The sequence below is a fragment of the Balaenoptera physalus genome, assembly GCF_965194825.1.
Source record: "Balaenoptera physalus genome assembly, contig: HAP1_SCAFFOLD_122, whole genome shotgun sequence".
NCBI classification, from domain to species: Eukaryota; Metazoa; Chordata; class Mammalia; order Artiodactyla; family Balaenopteridae; genus Balaenoptera; species Balaenoptera physalus.
In genome coordinates, this window is record NW_028126439.1 from 311,067 (window position 1) to 332,334 (window position 21,268).

The window sequence follows — 21,268 nt, forward strand, 5'->3', positions numbered from 1 at the left end:
ACCACCACAAGAGCAGATACTTCTACCACAAGCCCTGCAACTCCTACCACCACCACGAGTGCTCCTACTTTTACCACAGAAACTACTACACCCACAAGTACCACAGGCGCCCCTACTTCTACTACAGACACTACTACACCTACCTCCACCAGGAACGCTCCTACCTCTACCACAGAAAATACTAATTCTACCATCACAACGAGTGCAACTATTTCTACCACAGACACTCCTACTCCTGCCAATATCACGAGTGCTCCTACTTCTCCCACAAAACCTCCTGCTCCTCCCACCACCATGAGAGCACCTACTTCTACCACAGGCTCTGCTACTCCTACCACCACCACGAGTGATCCTACTTCTACCACAGAAACTACGACTCCTACCACCAAAATGAGCACTCCTTCTTTTATCGCATAAAATACTACCCCTACCACCACCATGAGTGCAACTACATCTACCGAAGACACTACTACTCCTAACAACACAACAAACGCTCCTACTTCTACTACACACACTATTACTCCTGCCACGACCACGAGCGCTCATACTTCTATGAAACACATTACTACTCCCACCAATATTATGAGCATCACTACTTCCTCCACAGACACTTCTAATGCTACCACCACCATGAGAGAACCTACTTCTGCAAGACAAAATACTACTCCCACCAACAAGATGATTCCTACTTCTACCACCGAAACTACTACTCCTACCTCCACCAAGAGCGAAACTACTTCTACCACAGACATAGTGCACCTACCACCACCATGAGTGCTCCTACTTCTACCACAGACATTAATACTCCAAGCACCGTCACAAGCACTCCTACTTCTACAACAGACTGAACTACTCCTTCCACCACCACGAGCGCTCCAATTTCTCCCAAAGTAACTACTACTCCTACCACCAACACGAACTCTCCTAATTCTACCAGAAAAACTACTACTACCACCACCACGAGCGCTACTACTTCTACCACAGACTGTGCAACTCCTACCACGACCACGAGTGAAACTACTTCTAACACAGACCTACTACCACAGATCTCCCTACCTAGATCCTACTTCTACCAACGACCCTACTAGTCCTACCAACACCACCAGTGCTCCTACTTCTACCACAGACACAACTACTCCTACCACCACCACGAGCTCCACTATTATGACCACAGACACTTCTACTCCTACTACCACCACGAGCGCTCCTAATTCTACCACAAACACTACTACTCCTACGACCACCACAAGTGCTTCTACTTCTACCACAAACACTACAACTCCTACCCCCACCACGAACGCAACTACTTCTACCACAGACACTACTATTGCTATCACCACCACGAGCCCTCCTAATTCTACCAGAGACCGTGCGAATACTACCAGGAAGACTAGCGCTCCTACTTCTACCACAGACACTACTACTCCTACCACCACCATGAGTGCTCCTACTGCCACCACAGTACCTGCTCCTCTTACCTCCACCACGAGCACAACTACTTCTACTACAGACCGTGCAACTACTACCACCACTACTAGCGTTCCTACTTCTACCACAGACACTACTACTCCTACCACCACCACCATCGCCACTACTTCAACCACAGAAACTACTACTCCTACCACCACCACCAGCGCAACTACATCTACCACAGACAATACTACTCTTAACAGCACCAAAAATGCTCCTACTTCTACCACAGACACTGATACTCCAAGTGCCACCACGAGCGCTCCTACTTCTACCACAGATACTGCAACTCCTACCACCACCTCGAGTGCCCCTTCTTCTACCACAGAATCTGCTAATCCTACCACCACCATGATTGCAACTACTTCTACCACAGACCCTGCTACTCTTACCACCAGCACAATCGCTCCTAATTCTATCACAGACACTACTATTCCTACCACCACCACGAGTGTTTCTACTTCTACCACAGACACTACTACTCCTACCCTCACCATGAGCGCAACTACTTCTACCACAGACACTACTACTTCTACCACCACCATAAGTGCAACTATTACTACCACAGAAACTACTCTTTCTACCACCACCACGAGCGCAACTACTTACACCACAGACACAACTATTTCTACCACCACCACGAGCGCTCCTACTTCTACCACAGACACTACTACTCTTGCCACCACCGCGAGCACTCCTACTTCTACCACAGACACTAATACTGCTACCACCACCATGAGCGCTCCTACTTCTATCACACACCGTGCAACTCTTACCACCACCACAAGCGCTCCTATTTCTTCCACAGGCCCTGCTCTTCCTACCACCACCACGAGAGCTCCTACTTCTATTACAGGAACAACTACTCCTACCCCCACCACGACCGCTCCTTCTTCTACGACAGACAATACTAACCCTACCACCACCATGAGCGCTCCTACTTCTACCACAGACACTATTACTCCTACCACCATCACTAGTGCTCCTACTTCTACCACAGAACCTGCTACTTCTACCACCACCACGAGCCCTCCTACTTCTACGACAGACCATACAACTACTACCACAATCACTAGAGCTCCTACTTCTACCACAGATACTACTACTCCTACCACCACCACGAGTGCAACTACTTATACAACAGACACAACTATTTCTACCACCATCACAGGTGCTCCTACTTCTACAACAGACACTACTACTCCTGCCACCACCATGAGCACTCCTACTTCTACCACAGACACTACTACTGCTACCACCCCCAGGAGTGCTCCTACTTCTACCACAGACCGTGCTACTCATACCACCTCCACAAGGCTCCTATTTCTTCCACAGGCCCTGTTAGTCCTACCACTACCACGAGAGCTCCTACTACTATTACAGAAACTACTACTCCTACCTCCACTATGAGCGCTCCTTCTTGTACCACAGACAATACTACTCCTACCACCACCATGAGTGCTCCTACTTCTACCACAGACACTACTACCCCTACCACCACCACGAGTGCAACTACTTCTACTACAGACACTACTACTCCTACCACCAAGACGAGCGCTCCTACTTCTACCACAGACATTACTACTCCCACTACAACCACAATCGCTCCTACTTCTACAACAGACAGTACTACACCTACCACCACCACCAGCGCTCCTACTTCTACCACAGAAACTACTACTCCTACCACCACCACGAGCGCTCCTAATTCTACCAAAGAAAGTACTACTCCCACCACCACCAGGAGCTCTCCTACTTCTACCAGAGAAAGGACTACTTCCAAGACCACGAGTGCTTCTGCTTCTTCCACAGAGTGTGCAACTCCTACCACCACCAAGAGCACTCTTACTACTAACACAGAACATGCTACTCCTACCACCATGAAGAGTGCAACTACTTCTACGACAGACACTACTACTCTTACCACTACCACGAGTGCAACTACTTCTAACACAGACAATACTATTCCTGACAATAGCGCGAGCACTCCTACTTCTACCACAAAAAGTACTACTACTACCACGAGCACGAGCACAACAATTTCTAATACAGACACTACTACTCCTACTACCACCACAAGCACTCCTACTTCTACCACAGACCGTGCAACACCTACAACCTCCACTAGCCCTCCTACTTCTACCACAGACAGTATTACTCCTACCACCACCACGAGCACTCCTACTTCTACCACAGACCATACTACTCCTACTTGCAGCACGAGCTCAAGTACTTCTACCACAGAATATACTACTCCTAACAACACCACGAGGGCTGCTACTTCTAAAACAGACACTACTACACCTACCATCACCACAAGCACCAGTAGTTCGACGACAGACACTACTTCTCCTACCACCATGAAGAACGCTCCTACATATACCACAGAATCAACTACTACTACCACCACCACGAGCACTCCAACTTCTACCACAGAAACTACTACACCTACCACCATCATGAGCGCAACTATTTCTACCACAGAGAATACTACACCTACCACCAAGACAAGTGCTCCTCCTTCTACCACAGACACTACTACACCCACCACCACCACAAGCGCTCCTACTTCTACCACAGACTTTACTACACCATCCACCACCACAAGCACTCCTATTTCTACCAAAGAAACTACTACTCGTACCACCACCACGAGCTCTCCTACATCTACCAGAGAAAGTACTACTACCACCACGACGAGCGCTAGTACTTCTACTACAGACTGTGCAACTCCTACCACAACCACGAGCGCTCCTACTTCTAACACAGAACAAGCTACTCCTACAACCACCACAAGAGCAGCTACTTCTACCACAAGCCCTGCAACTCCTACCACCACCACGAGTGCTCCTACTTCTACCACAGAAACTACTACTCCCACCAGCACCACGGGCGCCCCTACTTCTACTACAGACACTACTACACCTACCTCCGCCAGGAACGCTCCTACCTCTACCACAGAAAATACTAATTCTACCATCAAAACGAGTGCAACTACTTCTACCACAGATACTACTACTCCTGCCAATATCACGAGTGCGCCTACTTCCCCAAAAAACCTCATGCTTCTCCCACCACCACGAGAGCACCTACTTCTACCACAGGCTCTGCTACTCCTACCACCACCACGAGTCATCCTACTTCTACCACAGAAACTATGACTCCTACCACCAAAACGAGCACTCTTTCTTTTATCGCATAAAATACTACCCCTACCACCACCACGAGCGCAATTACATCTACCGAAGACACTACTACTCTTAACACCACGACGAACGCTCCTACTTCTACCACAGACACTACTACTCCTGCCATGACCACGAGCGTTCATACTTCTATCAAACACATTACTACTCCCACCACCACTATGAGCATCACTACTTCCTCCACAGACACATCTAATCCTATCACCACCACGAGAGAACCTACTTCTACCACAGACATAGTACACCTGCCACCACCATGAGTGCTCCTACTTCTACCACAGACATTAATACTCCAAGCACCGCCACGAGAGCTCCTACTTCTACAACAGACTGAACTACTCCTTCTACCACCACGAGCGCTCCTACTTCTACCAAAGTAACTACTACTCCTACCACCACCACGAACTATCCTAATTCTACCAGAAAAACTACTACTACCACCACCACAAGCGCTACTACTTCTACCACAGACTGTGCAACTCCTATCACCACCACGAGTGCTGCTACTGCTAACACAGAACATGCTACTCCTACCACCACCACGAGCGAAACTACTTCTAACACAGACCTACTACCACAGATCTACCTACCTAGATCCTACTTCTACCAACAGCCCTACTAGTCCTACCAACACCATGAATGCTCCTACTTCTACCACAGACACAACTACTCCTACCACCACCACGAGCTCCACTACTTTGATCACAGACACGTCTACTCCTACTACCACCACGAGCGCTCCTAATTCTACCACAAACACTACTACTCCTATGACCACCACGAGTGCTTCTACTTCTACCACAAACACTACTACTCCTACCCCCACCACGAACGCAACTACTTCTACCACAGACACTGCTGTTGCTATCACCACCACGATCCCTCCTAATTCTACCAGAGACCGTGCGAATACTCCCAGGAAGACTAGTGCTCCTACTTCTACCACAGACACTACTACTCCTACCACCACCATGAGCGCTCCTACTGCTACCACAGTAACTGCTACTCCTACCTCCACCACGAGCACAACTACTTCTACCACAGACCGTGCATCTACTACCACCACTACTAGCGTTCCTACTTCTACCACAGACACTACTACTCCTACCACCACCAGGAGTGCTCCTACTTCTACCCAGAACATGCTACTCCTAACACCACCACCATCGCCACTACTTCTACCACAGACACTAGTACTCCTACCACCACCATGAGCACTATTTCTACCACAGTCACTACTACTCTTAACACCACCATGAGCACTCATGCTTCTATGAAAGACATTACTACTCCTACCACCCCCACAAGCACCACTGCTTCTAACACAGACACTACTACTACTATCACCACCACGAGAGCATCTACTTGTACCACAGACCCTGCTACTCCTACCACAACCATTAGCACTCCTACTTCTACCAGAGAAATTACTACTCCTACCACCACCATGAGCACAGCTACATCTAACACAGACACTACTTCTCCTAACACCACCACGAGAGCTCCTAATTCTACCACAGACAGTACTACTCCTACCACCACCATGAATGCTCATACTTCTACCAAAGACAATACTACTCCTACCACCACTATGAGCACCACTACTTCTACCACAGTCACTTCTAATCCTACCACCAACACGAGCACTCCTACATCTACCACAGAAACTACTACTCCTACCTCCACCACGAGCGTTACTAATTCTACCACAGACATACTACTCCTACCACCACCACTACCGCTCCTACTTCTACCACAGACACTACTATTCCTACCAACACCACGAGCACTCCTACTTCTACCATCAAAAGTAGTAATACCAAGACCACGTGCGCTCCTACTTCTTCCACAGTCTGTGCATCGCCTACCACCACCAAAAGTGCTCCTACTTCTAACACAGAACATGATACTCCTACCACCATCACGATTGCAACTACTTCTAATACAGACCCTGCTACTCGTACCACCACCACGAGAGCACCTACTTCTACTAGAGCCCCTGCAACTCCTACCACCACCATGAATGCTTCTACATCTACCACAGAAAGTACTACTCCCACCAGCAACACGAGCATTCCTACTTCTACTACAGAAACTACTACTCTTACCAGCACCAGGAGCGCAACTACTTCTACCACAGACACTACTATTCCTGCTAATATCACGAGTGCTCCTACTTCTACCACAGAACCTTCTACTACTACCACGAGCACAAGTGCAACAACTTCTACCACAGTCACTACTACTCCTACCACCTCCACGAGCGTTCCTACTTTTACCACAGACCGTGCAACACCTACCCCCCCCCACTAGCGCTCTGACTTCTACCAAAGACAGTACTATTACTACCAACAACATGAGCGCTCCAACTGCTACCACAGACAATAGTACTCAAACTTCCATCACGAGCTCAAGTACTTCTACCACAGAAACAACTTCTCCTACCACCAACATGAGAGGTCCTACTTCTACCAAGGACACTACTACTCCTACCACCACCACGAATACTCCTACTTCCACCAAAGACCGTTCAACTACTATAGCCACCACTAGCGCTCCTACTTCTACCACAGACACTACCATACTTACCACTACCATGAGTGCTCCTACTTCTACAACAGGAACTACTACTCCTATCACCATAACGAGGTCTCCTACTTCTACCCGAGAAACTACTAGTACCACCACCACTACGAGCACTCCTACTTCTGCCACAAAACCTGCTACTCCTATCACCACGACGAGTGTAACTACTTCTACCACATAACCTGCTACACCTACCACCACCACGAGAGCACCTATTTCTACCACAGGCCCTGCTACTCCTTCCACCACCATGAGCAATCCTACTTCTACTGCAGAGTATACTACACTTACCATCAACAAGAGTGCTCCTACTTCTACCACAGAAACTACTACTCCTACCACCACCATGAGCACAACTACTTCTACCACAGACACTACTACTCCTACAACCACCACTAGAGCACCTAATTCTACCACAGGCCCTGCTAATACTACCACCACCATGAGTGATCCTACATCTACCCCAGACCGAGCAACTCCTACCATAACCACGAGCGCTCCCAAATTTACCACAGAACCTGCTACTCCTACCACTGCCATGAGCACTCCTACTTCTACCAAAGAATCAACTACTCCTACTGCGACCACGAGCACTCCTACTTCAACCGCAGAAACTACTACTGCTACCACAACCACGAGTGCAACTACTTCTACCACAAAACCTGCTACTCCTACCACCACCACGAGTGCAAGTATTTCTACCACAAAACCTGTTACTCCTACCACCACCACGAGAGCACCTACTTCTACCAAAAGCCCTGCAACTCCTTCCATCACTACGAGCGATCCTACTTCTACCACAGAAAATAATACTCCCACCAACACCAAGAGGGCTCCTACTTCAACCACAGACACTACCACTCCTAACAACACCACGAGCGCTCCTACTTATACCGTAGAAACTACTACTCCTACCACCAAAATGAGAGCTCCTACTTCGACCCCAGAAACTACTACTACCAACACCACCATGAGCGCAACTACTCCTACCACAAAATCAACTAATCCTACCACCACCATGAGCGCTCCTACTTCTACCACAGAAACTACTACTCCTAACACCGCCACGAGCGGAATTACTTCTACCACAGACACTACTACTCCTACCACCAACACGAGTGCTCCTACTTCCACCACAGACCGTACAACTCCTTCCACAAACACGAGCGCTCCTACTTCTTCCAAAGAAACTACTGCTCCTGCCATCACCACGAGCTCCCCTACTTCTAGCAGAGTAACTACTACTACCACCACCCCGAGCACTAATACTTCTCCCACAGACTGTGCAACTCCTACCACCACAACGAACGCTCCTATTTATAACATAGAACATGCTACTCCTACCACCACCATGAGCAAAACTACTTCTAACACAGGCCCTGCAACCCTTGCCACCACCATGAGTGCTCCTACTTCTACCACAGAAACTACTACTCCCACCAGCACCACGAGCGCTCCTACTTCTACTGCAGACACTACTACCCCTACCACTTACTGGAACGCTCCTATTTCTACCACAGACAATACTACTCCTACCTCCACCACGAGCATACCTATTCCTAACACAGACACTACTACTACTACCACGACCACGAGTGCTCTTACTTCTTCCATAGATCATGCAACTCCTACCACCACCACGAGTGCTCCTACTTCTACCACAGAATCTGCTATTCCTACCACCTCCACGAATGCAACTACTTCTAACCCTGACCCTGCTACTCCTACCACCACCACGAGAGCACCTACTTCTACCTCAGGCCCTTCTATTCCTACCACCACCATGATCGCTCCGAATTCTAACAGAGAAACTACTACTCCTACCAACACCGAGTGCTCCTACTTCTACTACAGAAAGTACTACTCCTACCACCACCATGAGTGCAAGTACTTCTACCACTGACACTACTACTCCAACCACCACCACGAGTGCTTCTAGTTCTACCACAGACACTACTACTCCTACCCCCACTACGAGCGCAAGCACTTCTTTAACAGACACTACTACTCCTTCCACCACCACGAGTGCTCCTACTTCTACAGCAGACACTACTACTCCTACCCCCAGCATGAGCGCAACTACTTCTACCACAGGCACTACTACTGCTATCACCACCACGAGCCCTCCTACTTCTACCAGAGACCGTGCAAATACTACAAGCAGGACTACCATTCCTATCTCTTCCACAGACACTACTACTCCTACCACCACCATGAGCGCTCCTACTTCTACCACAATACCTGCTACTCCTACCAGTACCACTACCGCTCCTACTTCTACCACAGACACTACTACTCCTACTACCACCACGAATGCCACTACTTCGACCACAGACACTACTACGCCTACCACTATGACGAGCGCTCCTATTTCTACCACAGACACTACTACTCCTACCACTACCATGAACACTCCTACTTCTACCACAAACCATGCAACTACTTCCACCACCGCTAGCACTCCTACTTCTACCACAGACAATACTACTACCACTACCACGAGTGCAATTACTTCTACCACAGAAACTACTACTCCTACCAGCAACACGAGCGATCCTACTTCTACCACAGACACTACATCTCCTACCAAAACCACGACTGCTCCTACTTCTACCACAGACACAAGTACTCCTACCATCACCATGAGCGCAACTACTTCGACCACAGACACTACAACTCCTACAACCTCCACGAGCGCTCCTACTTCTACCACAGACACTACTACTCCTACCAACACCACGTACACTCCTACTTATAACACAGACCATGCAACTGCTACCACCAACAATAGCGCTCCTACTTCTACCACAGACACTACTACTTCTACCACCACCACGAGCGCAACTACTTCTACCACAGAAACTACTACTCCTACCACCACCATGAGCGCTCCTACTTCTAAGGCATACACTGCTACTCCTACCACCACCATGAGCACAACTACTTCTACCACTGTCACTACATCTCCTAACACCACCACAAGTGCTCATACTTCTATGAAATACATTACTACTCCTACCACACCCACGAGCACCACTGCTTCTACCAAATACAATACTACTCTTATCCCCACCACAAGAGCACCTATTTCTACCACAGATATAACTAGTCCTACCACCGACACAAGCTCTACTAGTTCTACCACAGAACCTGCTACTCCTAACACCACCACCAGTGCTATTACTTCTACCACAGACACTACTATTCCTATCACCACTACCAGCCTTCCTACTTCTTCCACAGACCATGCAACTACTACCACCACCACCAAAAGTGCTCCTACCTCTACCACAGAAAGTACTACTCCTACCACCACCACAAGCGCAACTATTTCTACTACAGACACTACTACACCTACCAGCACCACGAGAACTCCTACTTCTATCACACACACTACTACTCCTGCCAAAACCACGAGCACTCCTACTTCTACCACAGCCAATACTACTCCTACCTCCCCGAAGAGCACATGTACTTCTAACACAGAAACTACTACTCCTACCATCAACACGAGCGATCCTCCTTCTACCACAGACACTACTACTCCTACAACCACCACAAGTGCCACTTCGTCTACCACAGAGACTACTATTTCTACCACAACCACGAGAACACCTACTTGTACCACAGACCCTACTACTCCTACCACTATGACGAGCGCTCCTACTTGTACCACAGAAACTACTACTCCTACCAGAACAATGAGCGCAACTACCTCTAGCACAGACACTACTATACCTACCACCACCACAAGTGCTCCTACTTCTACCACAGACTCTACTACACCTACCACCACCACAAGCGTTCCAGTTTCTACCACAGACTGTGCAAATCCAACCACCACCATGAGCACTCCTACTTCTACAACAGAACCTGGTACTCCTATCAACACCACGAGGGCAACTAATTCTACCACAGACACTACTACTCCTCTCACCACCACGAGCACTCCTAATTCTACCACTGACACTACTACTCCTACCAAAACTAGCAAAACTACTTCAATCACAGAAACTACTCCTCCCACCACCACTACGAGAACTCCTACTTCTACCACAGACATTACTACTCCTACCAACACCACGAGCACTCCTACTTCTACCAAACAAAATACTACCACTAACACCACCACGATCACTCCTACTTCTATCACAGAAACTACTACTGCCGTCACCAGGGTCTCTCCTCCTTCTATCAAAGAACATGCAACTCCTACCACCACCAGGAGCGATCCAACTTCTACCACAGAACCTGCTAATCCTACCAAGACCACGAGTGCAACTACCTCTACCACAGGCCCTGCTACTACTACTACTACCACCACGAGCGATCCGACTTCTACCACAGAAACTACTACTCCTACCAACAACAAGCGTGCTCCTACTTCTATCACAGAAACTACTACACCTACCACCACCACGAGTGCAACTATTTCTACCACAGACCCTGCTACACCTACCACCACCACGAGCACTCCTACTTCTACCACAGAAACTTCTTCTCCTACCACCACCACGAGTTGAACTATATCTACCACAAACACTACTACTCCTAACACCACCACGAGTGCTCCTACTTCTACCCCAGGCACTGCTACTGCTGCCACAACCACGAGTGCTCATAGTTCTACCAAAGATATTACTGCTCCTACCAACACTATGAACACCATTACTTTGACCACAGACACTACTAATCCTACCACCACCACAAGAGAACCTAATTCTACCACAGTCACTACCACTCCAAGCACCACCAGGAGTGCTGCTACTTCTACCACAGACACTACTACTCTTACCAACACCACGAGCGCTCCTACTTCTACCCCAGGCACTGCTACTGCTGCCACAACCACGAGTGCTCATAGTTCTACCAAAGATATTACTGCTCCTACCAACACTATGAACACCATTACTTTGACCACAGACACTACTAATCCTACCACCACCACAAGAGAACCTAATTCTACCACAGTCACTACCACTCCAAGCACCACCAGGAGTGCTGCTACTTCTACCACAGACACTACTACTCTTACCAACACCACGAGCGCTCCTACTTCTACCCCAGGCACTGCTACTGCTGCCACAACCACGAGTGCTCATAGTTCTACCAAAGATATTACTGCTCCTACCAACACTATGAACACCATTACTTTGACCACAGACACTACTAATCCTACCACCACCACAAGAGAACCTAATTCTACCACAGTCACTACCACTCCAAGCACCACCAGGAGTGCTCCTACTTCTACCACAGACACTACTACTCTTACCAACACCACGAGCGCTCCTACTTCTATGAGAGAAACTACTACTATCAAGAGCACGAGCACTCCTTCTTCTTCCACAGACTGTGCAACTCCTACCACCAACAAGAGTGCACCTACTTCTAACACTGAACATTATACTCCTACCACCATCACGAGTGAAACTACTTCTAACATACATCCTGCTACTCCTACCACCACCACGAGATCACCTACTTCTACAACAGGTCCTGCAACTCCTACCACCACCATCAGCGCTCCTACTTCTACCACAGAAAGTACTAATCCCACCAGCACCACGAGCGCTCCGACTTCTACTACAGAAACTACTATTCCTACCACCACCAGGAGCACAACTACTTCTACCACAGACACTACTACTCCTGCCAATATCACAAGCACTCCTACTTCTACCACAGACAGTACTACTCCTTCCACCAACATGAGGTCTCCTATTTCTTCCAAAGAAACTACTACCCCCACCATCACCACGAGCTCTCCTACTTCTAACAGAGAAACTACTACTACCACCACCACGAGCGCTCCTACTTCTACCACAGACACTACTACTCCTACCACCACCACGAGAGCACCTACTTCTACCACAGACCATGCTATTCCTACCACCACCACGAACACACCTACTTCTACCTCAGAAACTACTACTCCTACCACCACCACCAGCGCAACTACATCTACCACAGACAATACTACTCTTAACAGCACCAAAAAAGCTCCTACTTCTACCACAGACACTAATACTCCAAGCACCACCACGAGCACTCCTACTTTTACCACAGATACTGCAACTCCTACCACCACCTCGAGTATCCCTTCTTCTACCACAGAATCTGCTAATCCTACCACCACCATGATTGCAACTACTTCTACCACAGACCCTGCTACTCCTACCACGACCACAATTGCTCTTAATTCTATCACAGACACTACTATTCCTACCACCACCACAAGTGCTTCTACTTCTACCACAGACACTACTACTGCTACCACCACCACAAGCGTAACTATTTCTACCACAGAATCTACTACTCCTACCACCACCACAAGCGCTCCTACTTCTACCACAGACACTACTACTCCTACCACCTCCACGAGTGCAACTACTTGTACATCAAAACCTGCTACTCTTACCACCAGCACCAGAACACCTACTTCTACCACAGGCCCTGCTACATCTATCTCCATGATGAGCGATCCTACTTCTACCACAGAAACTACTTCTCCTACAAACACCAAGAGTGCCCCTACTTCTACCACAGAAAATACTACTCCTACCAAAATCACGGACGAAACTACTTCTACCTCAGACACTACTACTCATACCACCACCATGAGCGCTCCTACTTCTACCACAGAAACTACTACTCCTACCACCACAACGAGCGCCACTACTTCTACCACAGACACTACTACACCTACCACCACCACGAGCGCTGACACTTCTACCACAGAAACTACTACTCCTACCACCACAACGAGAGCTCTTATTTCAACCCCGCAAACGACTACTACCACCACCAATTCAAGCGCTCCTACTGCTACCACAGTCCATGCAACTCCTACAACCACCACAAGCGCTACTACTTCCACCACAGAACTTGCTACTCCTGCCACCAGCACAAGCACATCTACTTCTACCACAGCCACAAATACTCCTACCACCACCATGAGCACTCCTACTTCTATCACAGAAACTACTACTCTCACCACTACCACGAGCACTCCTACTTCTACCACAGACACTACTACTCCTACCACCATCACTAGCGCTCCTACTTCTACCACAGAACCTGCTACTTCTACCACCACCACGAGCGCAACTACTTCTACCACAGGCACTACTGCACTGATCACCACCACGAGCCCTCCTACTTCTACGACAGACTGTACAACTACTACCACAATCACTAGAGCTCCTACTTCTACCATAGATACTACTACTCCTACCACCACCATGAGTGCAACTACTTATACAACAGACACAACTATTTCTACCAACACCACAGGTGCTCCTACTTCTACCACAAACACTACTACTCCTGCCACTACCACGAGCACTCCTACTTCTACCACAGACACTACTACTGCTACCACCCCCAGGAGTGCTCCTACTTCTACCACAGACCGTGCTACTCATACCACCTCCACAAACGCTCCTATTTCTTCCACAGGCCCTGTTAGTCCTACCACCACCATGAGAGCTCCTACTACTATTACAGAAACTACTACTCCTACCCGCACTACGAGCACTCCTTCTTGTACCACAGACAATACTACTCCTACCACCACCATGAGCGCTCCTACTTCTATCACAGACACTACTACCCCTACCACCACCTCGAGTGCAACTACTTCTACTACAGACACTACTACTCCTACCACCAAGACGAGCGCTCCTACTTCTACCACAGAGAGTACTACTCCTACCACCACCACGAGAGCTCCTACTTCTACCACAGACCATACTACTCCTACTTGCAGCACGAGCTCAAGTACTTCTACCACAAAAAATACTACTCCTACCACCACTATGAAGGCTACTACTTCTAAAACAGACACTACTACACCTACCATCACCACGAGCACCACTAGTTTGATGACAGACACTACTTCTCCTACCACCATGAAGAGCGCTCCTACATATACCACAGAATCAACTACTACTACCACCACCACGAGCACTCCAACTTCTACCACAGAAACTACTACACCTACCACCATCACGAGCACAACTACTTCTACTACAGAGAATACTACACCTACCAACAAGACGAGTGCTCCTCCTTCTACCACAGATACTACTACTCCCACCACCACCACAAGCGCTCCTACTTCTACCACAGACTTTACTACACCATCCACCACCACAAGCACTCCTATTTCTACCAAAGAAACTACTACTCGTACCACCACCACGAGCTCTCCTACATCTACCAGAGAAAGTACTACTACCACCACTTCGAGTGCTAGTACTCCTACCACAGACTGTGTAACTCCTACCACAACCACGAGCGCTCCTACTTCTAACACAGAACAAGCTACTTCTACAACCACCACAAGAGCAGATACTTCTACCACAAGCCCTGCAACTCCTACCACCACCACGAGTGCTCCTACTTTTACCACAGAAACTACTACACCCACAAGTACCACAGGCGCCCCTACTTCTACTACAGACACTACTACACCAACCTCCACCAGGAACGCTCCTACCTCTACCACAGAAAATACTAATTCTACCATCACAACGAGTGCAACTATTTCTACCACAGACACTCCTACTCCTGCCAATATCACGAGTGCTCCTACTTCTCCCACAAAACCTCCTGCTCCTCCCACCACCATGAGAGCACCTACTTCTACCACAGGCTCTGCTACTCCTACCACCACCACGAGTGATCCTACTTCTACCACAGAAACTACGACTCCTACCACCAAAATGAGCACTCCTTCTTTTATCGCATAAAATACTACCCCTACCACCACCATGAGTGCAACTACATCTACCGAAGACACTACTACTCCTAACAACACAACAAACGCTCCTACTTCTACTACACACACTATTACTCCTGCCACGACCACGAGCGCACATACTTCTATGAAACACATTACTACTCCCACCAATATTATGAGCATCACTACTTCCTCCACAGACACTTCTAATGCTACCACCACCATGAGAGAACCTACTTCTGCAAGACAAAATACTACTCCCACCAACAAGATGATTCCTACTTCTACCACCGAAACTACTACTCCTACCTCCACCAAGAGCGAAACTACTTCTACCACAGACATAGTGCACCTACCACCACCATGAGTGCTCCTACTTCTACCACAGACATTAATACTCCAAGCACCGTCACAAGCACTCCTACTTCTACAACAGACTGAACTACTCCTTCCACCACCACGAGCGCTCCAATTTCTCCCAAAGTAACTACTACTCCTACCACCAACACGAACTCTCCTAATTCTACCAGAAAAACTACTACTACCACCACCACGAGCGCTACTACTTCTACCACAGACTGTGCAACTCCTACCACGACCACGAGTGAAACTACTTCTAACACAGACCTACTACCACAGATCTCCCTACCTAGATCCTACTTCTACCAACGACCCTACTAGTCCTACCAACACCACCAGTGCTCCTACTTCTACCACAGACACAACTACTCCTACCACCACCACGAGCTCCACTATTATGACCACAGACACTTCTACTCCTACTACCACCACGAGCGCTCCTAATTCTACCACAAACACTACTACTCCTACGACCACCACAAGTGCTTCTACTTCTACCACAAACACTACAACTCCTACCCCCACCACGAACGCAACTACTTCTACCACAGACACTACTATTGCTATCACCACCACGAGCCCTCCTAATTCTACCAGAGACCGTGCGAATACTACCAGGAAGACTAGCGCTCCTACTTCTACCACAGACACTACTACTCCTACCACCACCATGAGTGCTCCTACTGCCACCACAGTACCTGCTCCTCTTACCTCCACCACGAGCACAACTACTTCTACTACAGACCGTGCAACTACTACCACCACTACTAGCGTTCCTACTTCTACCACAGACACTACTACTCCTACCACCACCACCATCGCCACTACTTCTACCACAGAAACTACTACTCCTACCACCACCACCAGCACAACTACATCTACCACAGACAATACTACTCTTAACAGCACCAAAAATGCTCCTACTTCTACCACAGACACTGATACTCCAAGTGCCACCACGAGCGCTCCTACTTCTACCACAGATACTGCAACTCCTACCACCACCTCGAGTGCCCCTTCTTCTACCACAGAATCTGCTAATCCTACCACCACCATGATTGCAACTACTTCTACCACAGACCCTGCTACTCTTACCACCAGCACAATCGCTCCTAATTCTATCACAGACACTACTATTCCTACCACCACCACGAGTGTTTCTACTTCTACCACAGACACTACTACTCCTACCCTCACCATGAGCGCGACTACTTCTACCACAGACACTACTACTTCTACCACCACCATAAGTGCAACTATTACTACCACAGAAACTACTCTTTCTACCACCACCACGAGCGCAACTACTTACACCACAGACACAACTATTTCTACCACCACCACGAGCGCTCCTACTTCTACCACAGACACTACTACTCTTGCCACCACCGCGAGCACTCCTACTTCTACCACAGACACTAATACTGCTACCACCACCATGAGCGCTCCTACTTCTATCACACACCGTGCAACTCTTACCACCACCACAGGCGCTCCTATTTCTTCCACAGGCCCTGCTCTTCCTACCACCACCACGAGAGCTCCTACTTCTATTACAGGAACAACTACTCCTACCCCCACCACGACCTCTCCTTCTTCTACGACAGACAATACTAACCCTACCACCACCATGAGCGCTCCTACTTCTACCACAGACACTATTACTCCTACCACCATCACTAGTGCTCCTACTTCTACCACAGAACCTGCTACTTCTACCACCACCACGAGCCCTCCTACTTCTACGACAGACCATACAACTACTACCACAATCACTAGAGCTCCTACTTCTACCACAGATACTACTACTCCTACCACCACCACGAGTGCAACTACTTATACAACAGACACAACTATTTCTACCACCACCACAGGTGCTCCTACTTCTACAACAGACACTACTATTCCTGCCACCACCATGAGCACTCCTACTTCTACCACAGACACTACTACTGCTACCACCTCCAGGAGTGCTCCTACTTCTACCACAGACCGTGCTACTCATACCACCTCCACAAGGCTCCTATTTCTTCCACAGGCCCTGTTAGTCCTACCACTACCACGAGAGCTCCTACTACTATTACAGAAACTACTACTCCTACCTCCACTATGAGCGCTCCTTCTTGTACCACAGACAATACTACTCCTACCACCACCATGAGTGCTCCTACTTCTACCACAGACACTACTACCCCTACCACCACCACGAGTGCAACTACTTCTACTACAGACACTACTACTCCTACCACCAAGACGAGCGCTCCTACTTCTACCACAGACATTACTACTCCCACTACAACCACAATCGCTCCTACTTCTACAACAGACAGTACTACACCTACCACCACCACCAGCGCTCCTACTTCTACCACAGAAACTACTACTCCTACCACCACCACGAGCGCTCCTAATTCTACCAAAGAAAGTACTACTCCCACCACCACCAGGAGCTCTCCTACTTCTACCAGAGAAAGGACTACTTCCAAGACCACGAGTGCTTCTGCTTCTTCCACAGAGTGTGCAACTCCTACCACCACCAAGAGCACTCTTACTACTAACACAGAACATGCTACTCCTACCACCATGAAGAGTGCAACTACTTCTACGACAGACACTACTACTCTTACCACTACCACGAGTGCAACTACTTCTAACACAGACAATACTATTCCTGACAATAGCGCGAGCACTCCTACTTCTACCACAAAAAGTACTACTACTACCACGAGCACGAGCACAACAATTTCTAATACAGACACTACTACTCCTACTACCACCACAAGCACTCCTACTTCTACCACAGACCGTGCAACACCTACAACCTCCACTAGCCCTCCTACTTCTACCACAGACAGTATTACTCCTACCACCACCACGAGCACTCCTACTTCTACCACAGACCATACTACTCCTACTTGCAGCACGAGCTCAAGTACTTCTACCACAGAATATACTACTCCTAACAACACCACGAGGGCTGCTACTTCTAAAACAGACACTACTACACCTACCATCACCACAAGCACCAGTAGTTCGACGACAGACACTACTTCTCCTACCACCATGAAGAACGCTCCTACATATACCACAGAATCAACTACTACTACCACCACCACGAGCACTCCAACTTCTACCACAGAAACTACTACACCTACCACCATCATGAGCGCAACTATTTCTACCACAGAGAATACTACACCTACCACCAAGACGAGTGCTCCTCCTTCTACCACAGACACTACTACACCCACCACCACCACAAGCGCTCCTACTTCTACCACAGACTTTACTACACCATCCACCACCACAATCACTCCTATTTCTACCAAAGAAACTACTACTCATACCACCACCACGAGCTCTCCTACATCTACCAGAGAAAGTACTACTACCACCACGACGAGCACTAGTACTTCTACTACAGACTGTGCAACTCCTACCACAACCACGAGCGCTCCTACTTCTAACACAGAACAAGCTACTCCTACAACCACCACAAGAGCAGCTACTTCTACCACAAGCCCTGCAACTCCTACCACCACCACGAGTGCTCCTACTTCTACCACAGAAACTACTACTCCCACCAGCACCACGGGCGCCCCTACTTCTACTACAGACACTACTACACCTACCTCCGCCAGGAACGCTCCTACCTCTACCACAGAAAATACTAATTCTACCATCAAAACGAGTGCAACTACTTCTACCACAGATACTACTACTCCTGCCAATATCACGAGTGCGCCTACTTCCCCAAAAAACCTCATGCTTCTCCCACCACCACGAGAGCACCTACTTCTACCACAGGCTCTGCTACTCCTACCACCACCACGAGTCATCCTACTTCTACCACAGAAACTATGACTCCTACCACCAAAACGAGCACTCTTTCTTTTATCGCATAAAATACTACCCCTACCACCACCACGAGCGCAATTACATCTACCGAAGACACTACTACTCTTAACACCACGACGAACGCTCCTACTTCTACCACAGACACTACTACTCCTGCCATGACCACGAGCGTTCATACTTCTATCAAACACATTACTACTCCCACCACCACTATGAGCATCACTACTTCCTCCACAGACACATCTAATCCTATCACCACCACGAGAGAACCTACTTCTACCACAGACATAGTACACCTGCCACCACCATGAGTGCTCCTACTTCTACCACAGACATTAATACTCCAAGCACCGCCACGAGAGCTCCTACTTCTACAACAGACTGAACTACTCCTTCTACCACCACGAGCGCTCCTACTTCTACCAAAGTAACTACTACTCCTACCACCACCACGAACTATCCTAATTCTACCAGAAAAACTACTACTACCACCACCACAAGCGCTACTACTTCTACCACAGACTGTGCAACTCCTATCACCACCACGAGTGCTGCTACTGCTAACACAGAACATGCTACTCCTACCACCACCACGAGCGAAACTACTTCTAACACAGACCTACTACCACAGATCTACCTACCTAGATCCTACTTCTACCAACAGCCCTACTAGTCCTACCAACACCATGAATGCTCCTACTTCTACCACAGACACAACTACTCCTACCACCACCACGAGCTCCACTACTTTGATCACAGACACGTCTACTCCTACTACCACCACGAGCGCTCCTAATTCTACCACAAACACTACTACTCCTATGACCACCACGAGTGCTTCTACTTCTACCACAAACACTACTACTCCTACCCCCACCACGAACGCAACTACTTCTACCACAGACACTGCTGTTGCTATCACCACCACGATCCCTCCTAATTCTACCAGAGACCGTGCGAATACTCCCAGGAAGACTAGTGCTCCTACTTCTACCACAGACACTACTACTCCTACCACCACCATGAGCGCTCCTACTGCTAC